Source organism: Bubalus kerabau, chromosome 11 (genome assembly GCF_029407905.1).
Source record: "Bubalus kerabau isolate K-KA32 ecotype Philippines breed swamp buffalo chromosome 11, PCC_UOA_SB_1v2, whole genome shotgun sequence".
In the NCBI taxonomy this organism is placed as follows: Eukaryota; Metazoa; Chordata; class Mammalia; order Artiodactyla; family Bovidae; genus Bubalus; species Bubalus kerabau.
Window position 1 is genome coordinate 65,244,707 of NC_073634.1, and position 12,182 is coordinate 65,256,888.

General features: G+C 34.8%; 1 protein-coding gene across 7 annotated transcripts in view; it reads right to left on the minus strand.

Moving 5' to 3' along the window:
• Positions 1–12,182, minus strand: part of VPS54 (VPS54 subunit of GARP complex) — a 144,486-nt gene that overhangs the window by 81,889 nt on the left and 50,415 nt on the right. The window contains exon 1 of one of the 7 annotated variants that reach the window (XM_055540452.1): positions 2,103–2,240. The exons of the other annotated variants lie outside the window; for them this stretch is intronic. The gene's annotated coding sequence lies outside the window, so the exon portion shown is untranslated. Of the gene's footprint in view, positions 1–2,102; positions 2,241–12,182 lie in introns of those variants that run through there. 7 annotated transcript variants of the gene reach the window in all.

Consider the following 12,182-nt stretch of genomic DNA (forward strand, 5'->3'; position numbering starts at 1 on the left):
TTAACACAGATATACTAACTAATCATTTTACTTCCCTTCTATTTTTCAAAAGTGATTACTCTACTTTATAATATACCCTACTTTATAAAATCTAAATGTGCTTGCCCTCTATTGACCTTCTATCGTACTGTGGTCCTCTAATTGTCTCTCAGCTTCCAGTTTAAACCATTCTGCACATTGCTTCAGGATTAACCTTCTAGAATGTTTTCATTCTGTCATACTTCAGATCAAAAACCTTTAAAATTATTTATTATTTTCCAAACAAATGCCAAGCTCTACAAGTTGGTACTCAAGGAATTCCACAATCTGATGCTTACCTTCCTTTCTACCCTTATTTCCTATTACCCATGGATAATCTCTGTTCTAGATAGGGTGGTCTAAATGTCGCTTTAATCCATCAGGCTATCAAGGCTTCCTCGTCTTTGTTAAGGCTGCGCCTTCCTGGACTATTCATACCATCTTTCTACCTATTCATTGCCTCTTCTACCTTCAAAGTTCATTTCAAATTTCATTTCTAGATTATATATATTAAGAAAAAATATAAAAAAAGAAAAAATACACACATTCTAAAATATGAACAAAAATAATCTCAACATTATTTTTAAAAGTGAAAAAGTTGAAACAACCAAACTCCTAAATAAGAAGAAACTGGTTATTTAATAAGCTACAGTACAACCAATGGATTACACTATCATTAAAAATAGGATTGCAAACTTTACATCCACTGGGATGGTTACTATCCAAGAAAAACAAAACCAACCAATCAAACAACAACAACAAGTGTTGGCAAGGATGTGGAGGTACTAGAAGCCTTATGTACTGTTGGTAGGAAGAAAAATGGTGCAGCCATTTCAGAAAACAGCAAGGCATTTCCTTCAACAGTAAAAATAGAACTACCATATGATACAGCAATTCCAATTCTATGTATATCCCCAGAAGAACAGAAAGCAGCATCTTGAGGAGTTATTTGTATACTCATGTAACAGCAACATTATTCATAATAGCCAAGAGGTGGAAGTAACCCAAGTGTTCACTGATAGATGAATGGATAAGCAAATGTGGTATATATACATAATAGAGTATTATTCAGTTCAGTTGCTCAGTTGTGTCTGACTCTTTGCGACCCCATGGACTGCAGCACGCCAGGCCTCCCTGTCCATCACCAACACCCAGATTTCACTCAAACTCATGTTCATCAAGTCAGTTTATCAAGTATTATTATACTATAATTATATTATATTATACTATTTATATTATAATTATATATATAATTATATAAGCATATATACTTATATATATAAGTATATAAACACTAGTATATACTATATATAGTATATTATATATACTATTATTATACTTTATTATAATTATATTATATTATACTATATTATTACTATTCAGCCTTAAAAAAGAAAGAAATTCTGACGTTTGCTATAGCATGGATGAACCTTGACAACACTATGCGAAGTGAAATAAGCCAATCACAAAAAGATAAACGCTGTATGATTCCACTTACACAAAGTATATAAACAGTGAAATTCACTGAGACAGAAAGAATGTGGTTGTCAAGGGCCAGGGGTGGGAAAATAAGGAGTTGTTTAATATGTTATAATGTTTTAGTTATGCAAGATGAAAAAGTTCTGGAGATTGGCTCCACAACAACGTGAAATATACTTAACACTACTGAACTGCACACCTAAAAATTATTAAGATGGTAAATGTTATGTTACATATATTTTTACAATTTAAAAAAATGTCTAATAGAATTGCAAAATACTGAATGACATAAAAATGTTTAACATATATTGTTAAGTGGAAATAGGTCTTAAAGTAGTATGTCAGTATGATCCCAATTTTCTAATTTAAAATAAGCATATGTATTTCCAAAAAAAATGCACAGACATATACCACAATTTTAACAATGGTTACCTCCAAAGACAAAGTTACAAGACATTTTTATTCATTTGTGCTTTTTTGGAATTTTCCAAATGTTTTCCTATGAAAACTTATTACTCTATACATATTAGTCAGGGTCTCCAGAGAAACAGACTCAGTAGCATATTTACAAGATAGTTAGTTATTCAAGGAATTGGTTCACCAACCTGATATGGAGGCCAAGAGAAGTCCCACCATCTGATTTCTGCAAACTAGAGAACCACGAAAGCCAAAGGTATAATTCAGTCTGAGGTCGAAGGCCTGAAATCCAGGAGGCCACTGGCATTAAGACCCGAGTCCAAAGGCTGTGAACCAAGAGCTCAGACGTGTGAGGGCCAGAGAAGATAAATGCCCCAGCTCAAGAGGAGAGAACAAATCACCCTCCTTTTCCTTTCTGTTTTATTCAGGCCTTCAAAGGATTAAATGATGATGATGCCTGCCCACACTGGCAAAGGCAGATATCTTTACTCAGTCCACTGAATCAAGTGCTAATTTCTTCCAAAACACCCTCAAAGACACACTTAGAAATAATGTTTTACCATCAATATGGGTATCCTTTAGCTCAGTCAAATTGACAGATAAAATTAACTATGATGCTTCATTAATCAGGAACAATGCTATTATTAAGCAGCAAAAGTTCAGGTTCAGCCTTATACCTACCTCCACTATAAATCTTTTCTAATGGCTATTAACCCTCAGAGGGCTTCCCTGGTGATTCAGTAGTAAAGAATCTGTCTGCCAGTGCAAGAGAAGCAAGTTCAATCCCTTGGTCGGGAAGATACCTTGGAGAAGGAAATGGCAACTCACTCCAGTATTCTTGCCTGGAAAACCTCATGGACAGAGAAACCAGGTGGGCTATACAGTCCATGAGGTCACAAAAAAAGTTGGACATGACTTAGTAACTAAACAACAATAACCCTGAGAAAACTAGCCTTCCTTTGATCTAGGATACTTATGATCTATATCAGCAATTTACAAACTTTTTTGATCCTATAGCCCATCAGTTTAAAAAACTTTTTAAAAATCATCATTTATAAATTATATAGGGTACAACATGCATTATATTAATGCATGCAATATAAAATTATGCTAAATGGAATTTTTTTAAAAAAGGAAAAACATTTAAAATAATCTATTAATTGCTGGCAAAAAAGTACTTTTTTACTCTATTTTTAATAGATAGTACTGTGATTTCTATTGGTCATGCATGGATGTGAGAGTTGGATGGAATGTGATGGATGTGATGTGATGTGATGGATGTGAAGAAAGCTGAGCACCAAAGAATTGATGCTTTTGAACTGTGGTGTTGGAGAAGACTCTTGAGAGTCCCTTGGACTGCAAGGAGATCCAACCAGTCCATCCTAAAGGAGATCAGTCCTGGGTGTTCATTGGAAGGACTGATGCTGAAGCTGAAACTCCAATATTTTGGCCACCTCATGTGAAGAGTTGACTCATTGGAAAAGACTCTGATGCTGAGAGGAATTGGGGGCAGGAGGAGAAGGGGATGACAGAAGATGAGATGGCTGGATGGCATCACCGACTCGATGCACATGAGTTTGAGTGAACTCTGGGAATTGGTGATGGACAGGGAGGCCTGGCAGGCTGCGATTCACGGGGTCGCAGAGTCGGACACGACTGAGAGACTGAACTGAACTGAACTGAATGTGATTGATTTCATTATGATTCATTATTATTAAAAATCTTGATTTAAACTTCATGAAATGGTAATTCAAAGGTTTGGCTCTGAGTTCAATTTATTTTTATACCTGGTTTAAATGCTTGTTATTGGGGTAGGGGGAAGTATCTCACATATGAATGTAGACCCAAATGGAAGAAATCACTGATCACACTGCCTAAACTCTCTATTTTGAGATTTTTAAAACAAGGAAGAAAACTCCACCCTGGGCTTTTAAAGAGATCATCATTTAACAAAATAGTACAATGATGAAATATTTCCAAACATCCATTTTTTAAAACAGATTTACAACAGCTTGAGTGTTTCTAAAAAATCAACTACTCTATTTTTTCACTATACTTTACATATAAAATTTTATATATAAAACTTTTTTATTTAAAAACAAACAAAAATATCCTGTGGGGACAGATTTAATATGTCTGTCTGTCTGTGTCTGTGTATTTCATTCTGTCTGGTTACATATTATTGTCAAGTCACATGCCATTTCTGAAAAAAAATTAGCAAGTTTGAAATGCTTTTTCTTCTTGGTTAATAAAAACATACATAACATATTCTTGAGTTTAACACATTCTTGACAGCTCTTTTGTACCTTTAATATATGGCTATGGAAAAGCTTGTATTAAGAGTAGGAAAATCCAACTCTGTGCTTTGTTATTTACTGTGGTTCCATTATTAGTATTTATCCAAGATGTGACTTCTCTATAGGAGTTATTGAACATTTTGTAAGAGTTGGTTTATTTAAAACTAGATAACATAATTTGTAAACCTAATTAACTACTCATAAAAGGCTATTACATCACAAGAATAAACTAAGTGAAGGATACTACTGTTAATCCCTTGAGCTTACTCACTTATCTATATAATGTGACTATCTGATAAATAAACATGTGGACTGATTGAAGATGTTGGTATCAAACTTCATAACAAATATTAGTAAAAGTCCACTTCTTTTTTCTTTAGATAAAAAATGAATATTCCTTAAGCTGCGTGCAATTTGACAACGGAGTTTAGACTTAATCCACAAGACTGTGGTGAGCCATTATAGACTTAAGACACTGGTGTTGAATTGATGATACATCATTCCAGAAGAGTATTAGTAAGGAGGGCCAAGTACAGTATCTAAGGGGATTCCAACAACATTTCTGAAGAAAGAAAGATATAAAGAAAAGCTTGTGATAAAGAAGAGAAGGAATATCAAAGAAGGTAGAAGGAAAAAGGGAAGAAAAATCAGCTCAGAATTCACAAATAAAATATTAATACTAAGGGAAAAAACCTCCTTTACATTTGGCAATTAGGAAGTAACCACATCACATTGGGAAGCAATGTCAAGTCCAATAGCGGGGGTGGAAGCAGAATGCAGAGGTTGGAGTGAAATAGGTGAGGAAATTAACACACAATGGTTATTGTTTCAAGAGACTCGATTATAAGATTACAAAACAATACATAGTACAATCTCATTTTGATATAAAAACGTATATATAATGTATGAAAAGGTATATGACAAAATGTTAATGATGGTAAATAGCAGGTTTTTCCTGATCATAGTATTTAAGTACTTCCTCCTCTTACCTTATCCCCCATCCAACACACATATCCTGGTTACTCTCTACTATAGCCTTATGGTTTGTGATCTTTATAGTACTTTCTCAAATTATAACTGATTATTTACCTGCTTATTTCCTGTCTTTCTCACTACATCATAAAATTATACTTGTTTCATTCATCTTTCTATACCACACCTATCATAGATGAATGTTCAATGAATGAATGAACAAATGAATGACTATCATGGAAAAAGAGGTAAGCACAAACAAGCCAATAATAATGTTTCTTATAAGTTCATGATCAAAACAATCTAAAAATCTAAGTCAAAAATATGTTACCTTGTTTGTATAACATTACCTGACATCCTAAAATTTGATTCTAGATTTTTATCTTTCCTGTAACACAGTATAATATATTGGTTAAGAAAACTGACCATAAAGTGAGTTAGACCTCTGTCATTTATTAGTAGTGTGAACTTTGACAACTTTCTTAGGATGCTCTCAGTTTCCTCATTTGTAAAATGTGACAGCAACAGTGTCTTCCTCATAGCAATGTTTTAACATTTAAATGAAATATAATTTACATAATCTATGTAAATCTTGGCACATAGTAGACATTCAACAAGTAATTGCACTACTACTATTTATCATCATAAATATCTTAAGCCTTAACATTTGGACTGTGCTGTGCTAAGTCGCTTCAGTCGTGTCCAACTCTGTGCAACCCCATAGACGGCAGCCCACCAGGCTCCCCCATCCCTGGGATTCTCTAGGCAAGAACACTGGAGTGGGTTGCCAGTTCCTTCTCCAATGCATCAAAGTGAAAAGTGAAAGTGAAGTCGCTCAGTCATGTCCGACTCTTCATGACCCCATGGACTGCAGCCTTCCAGGCTCCTCCGTCCATGGGATTTGCCAGGCAAGAGTACTGGGGTGGGGTGCCATCGCCTTCTCCAGTGCCATACAAAGTTTTAAAATTAAAGTTTAGGATTCCAAACCTCCTCTATTGCTTCAGTGCCTCTAGTTTGAGGTGGAGGAAGCAAACCAATATGGGCAGATAGAATTTACTATCAGAAAAGTGGTCAAAGCAACGGTGGTCCTCAAAGCCATGCCAGTCAAAGGAAAGAAAAAAAAGAGTAGTGGAAAATAATGATGAAACTTTAGCAATTTTTGATAAAATAAAAGCAAAACTGTTTGTTAGAAAGAAGAGGGATGATGAGGCACAGAAGCTAGAAAAACTATTTTTGGAAGACATTTAATAATGGTCAAAATTCAATCCACTGAAGTGGAGTGGATGAGATAGTTGGACTAGAGTTTAAAAGATCATCTGTCTCAACTGTTTATCAATATATGAATCCTTTCTACTCGGGTTCTCTCTGTCTCCATTTGAAAACCGTCAGTAATGGAGAAGTGACTGCTTCAAAAGCAGATTATCACTACAAAGCAACTATAATTGTTTTAGGAAAAAAATATCTCTTGTAGTAAACAGAATCCCGCTTCCCTGAATTTTGCATCACCATTCCTAGTTCAATCACATTACAGGAATAATAAATAATTCTAGTCACAGGAAAGTAACATTACAAAGGAAGAAAGTGCCGAAAAAGAGGGCTAATGAGAGCTCAGAGCAAGGAGTGGGGCAAATACACGTAAGAGGTAAGGAAGAAAGCAGTCAGAAAAATCATCCTACAGAAGCCAAGGGAGAAGGGTCCAGAAGGAAAGTATGAACAGTAGTGTTAACATGCTGCAGAGAGAGAGGTCAAGGAGGTTTTTAACTTCAGAAAGGATGCTGGATTAGAACAGTTTTAGGACAAAGTTTGGGGCAGAAGCCATACCACAAGAGGTTAAGTAAATGATGAAGTAACAAAGGCAACAATATCAACATGTTTTTGGTGATGAAAGAAAAGCAATTAAGAGTTGAGCAAGAATTTTTTGGCAAAACTAATACAATTTTGTAAAGTTTAAAAATAAAATAAAATTAAAAAAAAAAGAAAATACAAAAATAAATAAATAAATAAATAAATTACATTAAACTGAAAAAAAAAAAAGAATTTTTTAGGCCATGGGAGACAAGCACATCTATAGGCAAACAGCAAGAAATCAACTGGAGGTGAGATTAAAAGAAATAAGAAAAAGTGGTGGAAAAAGGAGATGAGAGAGAAGGAAGAATTAGATTCTTAGGGGGATGGGATGGAATGGATGGAGAGGAGGAAGCAGAAAAGATACTGAATAGTTATACCCAGAGACTATGAGTTACCTTGGGCTATGCCCTACTTTGAGAAAAACAGGACTTTGTAAGGCAACAGTAAAAAAATGAGCAAGCTGATCCAGAAGAGTTGCCTTCCACACTACTCTTCTGCCTAATGCCCTTACTGATGATGTGCAGGGAGATCAGCTGGGACTTGGGTGAATCTGGACTGCCTCACTCCCACCACTAGTTCTGAAAATTATCTGAAGTCCTAAGGTCAAAAGGGCAATGAAAATGTTATCCATGAAATAAGGAAGGATGGCAGGGGAGAGGGAAGCAACAGAAAAACAATAATAATAACAAGAATAATTACTAAACACTATATGGTCCATAATTGCTTACTTTCATTTATATGATTTTGCCAGTCCTGCTAACAACCTTGCAAGAAAAACACTTCTGAATGAATTCATAAATGAATGAATCAGTGATCCCCATTCTGTGATAGAGAAACAGGTTCAAGAGTAACTTGGCTTCACACCATTTAGCTAGTTAGTTGTGAAGATGTGATTTGCACTCAGATCTTCTGATTCTAAATTCTATATCTCTGTCCCCAAAGCACCAATTATTAAGTTCCATCTTATATTAAAAATAAATGGCAACAATAATTAATATCTTTGATAATTTTTTAATGACTATTTTTAGGGCAGTTTTAGCTTCAAATAATTTTATAAGACTGAAATGGGTAGAAAATTATTACTTAAGGAAAAAGACACTATACATTTTCATTAGTATAATTTACCATTTTTCTAAGCAAAAGGGTAATTTCTGAGCTGCAATGAGGGATAAATATGTTACAATGGGTCACCAACATGAGAAGACAGTACTTATTTATATGACAGCATTAATTGGTTAGTATTTTTTGAAAGCTCAAATCTTTATGTTTAATAGTTAGCTTCATTATTGAGATCACTGTAAGCAATAATATATATGATATATAATATTTTATAACTTAGCTACTTTAAAAATTATGATTAAACTAGACTCTGTCAGATGATAAATCTTACACAGTGGAGAAGTATATTATTTTCATTTTAGCTGAAGGAAAGAAGTTTAACTATACCATTAGCCAGAAATTAGCTCTTAAAATTCCAAAAGTGTTGTGCCAAGTGTTTCTTAGAATATCACATATTTGAGATATTTTAAATTTACTATGATTAAAAAATAATCTCTAATAATTTTTATCAAATCTATCTTTGGTTGGACATTAGAGTGTTTTTTTTTTCCCTGCACATATCAGTATTTCTAAATTGAGGGAAATCAAGTTGAAACTAAAGAAACACAGAAAATAAGAACAGAGTTGTGCTAATCTAATTTGCTTTTTCCTTACACTCCCATTTGACATTTATGAGACCCTGTGCCTTGCAGGAAATTCTAAATATATGTGTTTCCTTAAGTTCCTTATTTACTTTTGATTTAGTGACAAAAAGGAACAATAAAAGAGAATCTTGTCTGGAAGGATAAGAAATATAAATATTTACAATATTAAATTTACATATTCTTAAATGGTTATAAAATAAGTAATATTTAATGTGTGACATTAGGAATAAAATCACAAATATCCTCAAAATATAATATAAATACATTTTAAAAATCTAGATGTTATTAAAAATAAAAACACTGTCTTTTTCCCCCAGCATCTATCATACAATATGCTAAAAAAACATACTATAGCAGCCACTGAAATTAAGGTTCATAAGCCTGGAACTGAATGATATAGCTGTACTGTGAAAAATCTGTCTTAATATATAAAAAGTTGAATGTAAACAAAATATAACTTGGATGCTTTATTTTACTCCTTTAGGGCATTGATATTACTGTATTACTAGTGAAATTCTGTCGCAGTGAATCAGATAAGAACATAGTATTCTATTCTTGGTGTCTTGGCCAAAGAGTAACAAATCCTAAAATCACTCATTCAAAGTTACTGGAGAATACAAATGTCTAAAATATGTAAATCGGTAGACACTTATTAACATGTCTACAAAAATATTAAAATTAAAATAAAATCTATATAATCTACCCTACCTTGAAAGTAGTTGCTAAAAGGAAATTACATAATAATGTATTCTCAAGACGGAGAAGGCAATGGCACCCCACTCCAGTACTCTTGCCTGGAAAATCCCATGGACGGAGGAACCTGGTAGGCTGCAGTCCATGGGGTCGCCGAGAGTCGGACAGGACTGAGCGGCTTCACTTTCACTTTTTCACTTTCATGCATTGGAGAAGGAAATGGCAACCCACTCCAGTGTTCTTGCCTGGAGAATCCCAGGAGCAGGAGAGCCTGGTGGGCTGACGTCTATGGGGTCGCACAGAGTCGGACACAACTGAAGCGACTTAGCAGCAGCAGCAGCAGCAGTATTCTCAAGAAGGACAAAAATGACACTAGGATTTATCCACTGTTTAGGTTATCCTGCCTTGCTTTTTTCTAGAGTAAAAATAATCTAGTGTTAAGTCGATCTTTATTAATAAACTATATATTTTACCTAGGTCCTTGAAGGGAATGGTCTTCAAATAATCTAAAGAAGTATGTACTCTATAAAAAATAATAAAGATGATGCTGCTAAAAATTTTTTTAGAGAGAAAAATAAAGCAAAATAGCTAGAAACTCATCTGCAGTGAGTCAGTAAGTGATTCAAGAATGAAAATATTTAAATGTTAGTTTGAGGTATAAAGTAAGTAACTGTAACTATGAAGTTCATTAGTACTATAATCCCAAACCAACAATGAAACAGCATTTTAATGAATTACTGCTTGGTATTACCTCTACACCTCTCCCCAGTGTTTGGGTCTCTTAGCCCAGTTCTGCCTTACAAGCTTCTCTACTTAGCTTGGATCTCATGGTCAATAACTTCAACAGTCTCCCTTGCATGTTTAATTTTCTCCTTGCTCATCCATCTTCAATACAATCTGTCTTTGCTTTTGTTTCTGGCTGCAGAACACAGCCAGAGAAAATTTATGTAAAACATGCAGATTATACATTTATGAGTTCCGATCTCAAATGAGGTTCTGCTCAGCAGTCCTTTCACTTATTTATCCTCAAGAACTTCGCTTTCCCAGTCCCCACAGTGTTTATAACAAACTTCATTACTTTAATGTTCCCTAGCTTACCTCCAATCTCATGCTCAAAAAGTAACTATCTACCACATATCAATAAAATTAAGTCCTCAGATATGACTTCTTCCATTCATACCCTGCTGCTAAGTCGCTTCAGTTATGTCCGACTCTGTGCGACGCCACAGACGGCAGCCCACCAGGCTCCCCCGTCCCTGGAATTCTCCAGGCAAGAACACTGGAGTGGGTTGCCATTTCCTTCTCCAATGCATGAAAGAGAAACGTGAAAGTGATGTTGCTCAGTTGTGTCGGACTCTTAGCGACGCCATGGACTGCAGCCTAGCAGGCTCCTCTGCCCATGGGATTTTCCAGGCAAGAGTACTGGAGTGGGGTGCCATTGCCTTCTCTATTCATACCCTAACATACCTAATTCTCACCTACACACAACTCCTAAACTTTCTGAGTACAGTATAAGATGTCCATTCTTTTCCAGAGTTAATCCCCCAAACTGCTGTTCTTGATCTCATCTTTCTCCACTCCAAGACCTTGTTCTATGAATTATTTCCTGACTCTCCTATTGTCAATTTCACCAATTCATCAAAAAAAAAAAAAAAAAGTCAAGTACTAAAGTTCTTTCCTTCAGCTCTATCTATTCAAGCTAATTAGTCTTCTCTCTCTTCCCTGGCAAACCTCTATTCTCTTTCTTGTCTACCTCCTTAGCAATCCATCTTTCATCTTCACTACTTACTTGGCTCTGGAAAAGGTGAGAAATGACTTGATTTCTAAATTCAGTTGCTTATATTCAGCATTTCTGCTCTCACTTCTCTCAAAAGTCAGCGAAGGTAATAAATGTAGACAGAATGAAAGAATTAGAAATATCACTATTTGTAATGCTCCAATGCAAATGGCTGATCCAAGCAAAGGTCATTAATGGGGATGCTAAAACCTTAAGTTTAAAAGATTGTTAGGAACATGATATTTACATGGCCACAAAGTATCACAAAGTCAATCATGTATTAAATAGTAGAGATCTGTCAGTTCTTACCAAATGATCAAGCTAGAGTCACCAACAGAGGACAGCCTGGTATTAGGTGTCTCCTAATGTGATAAAGTGATAGGTATATATCACCTGTTTTGTATTCTCATCAGAAATATTCTATCAGAATCGAATCATAAAAAAAAAAAGACTAATTCAGAATATGGAGGACAAACACCTCTACTCTTCAAACGCTAAACCCAAGAAGAAAGGGAGACAATGAGACTAGTTCAGACTGAGAAAGACTGAAGAGACATAGAAGCCAAATGCAACATATGACTCTTGACCGAATCTTGCACTAAAGGGAGAAAAAAATCTATAAAGAATTTTGGAACGAATAGGAGAATTTAAGTATGGACCATATGTTTAATAATGTTATTGAGCAATTGTTGATATTACTAGGTATCATGATGGTATTGTAGTTATATAAGAGAATGTCCCTGTAACTGGGAGATACATGCTTAAGTATTAAGAATGAAGCACTGTAATATCCATATCCTGTTACCAGGTTTGGCAAAATGTGTGTGTGTTCATTCTACTATTCTTTTGACTTTTTTGTGAGTTTAAAACTTTTCAGTAATAATAATATGAATCAATGGACCAATGAAGGCTTACTAAGAACTGAAGATAAGCAGAAACGAGTCAGTTAGATGAAGGGGGAAAAGAGTGTGATAAGGA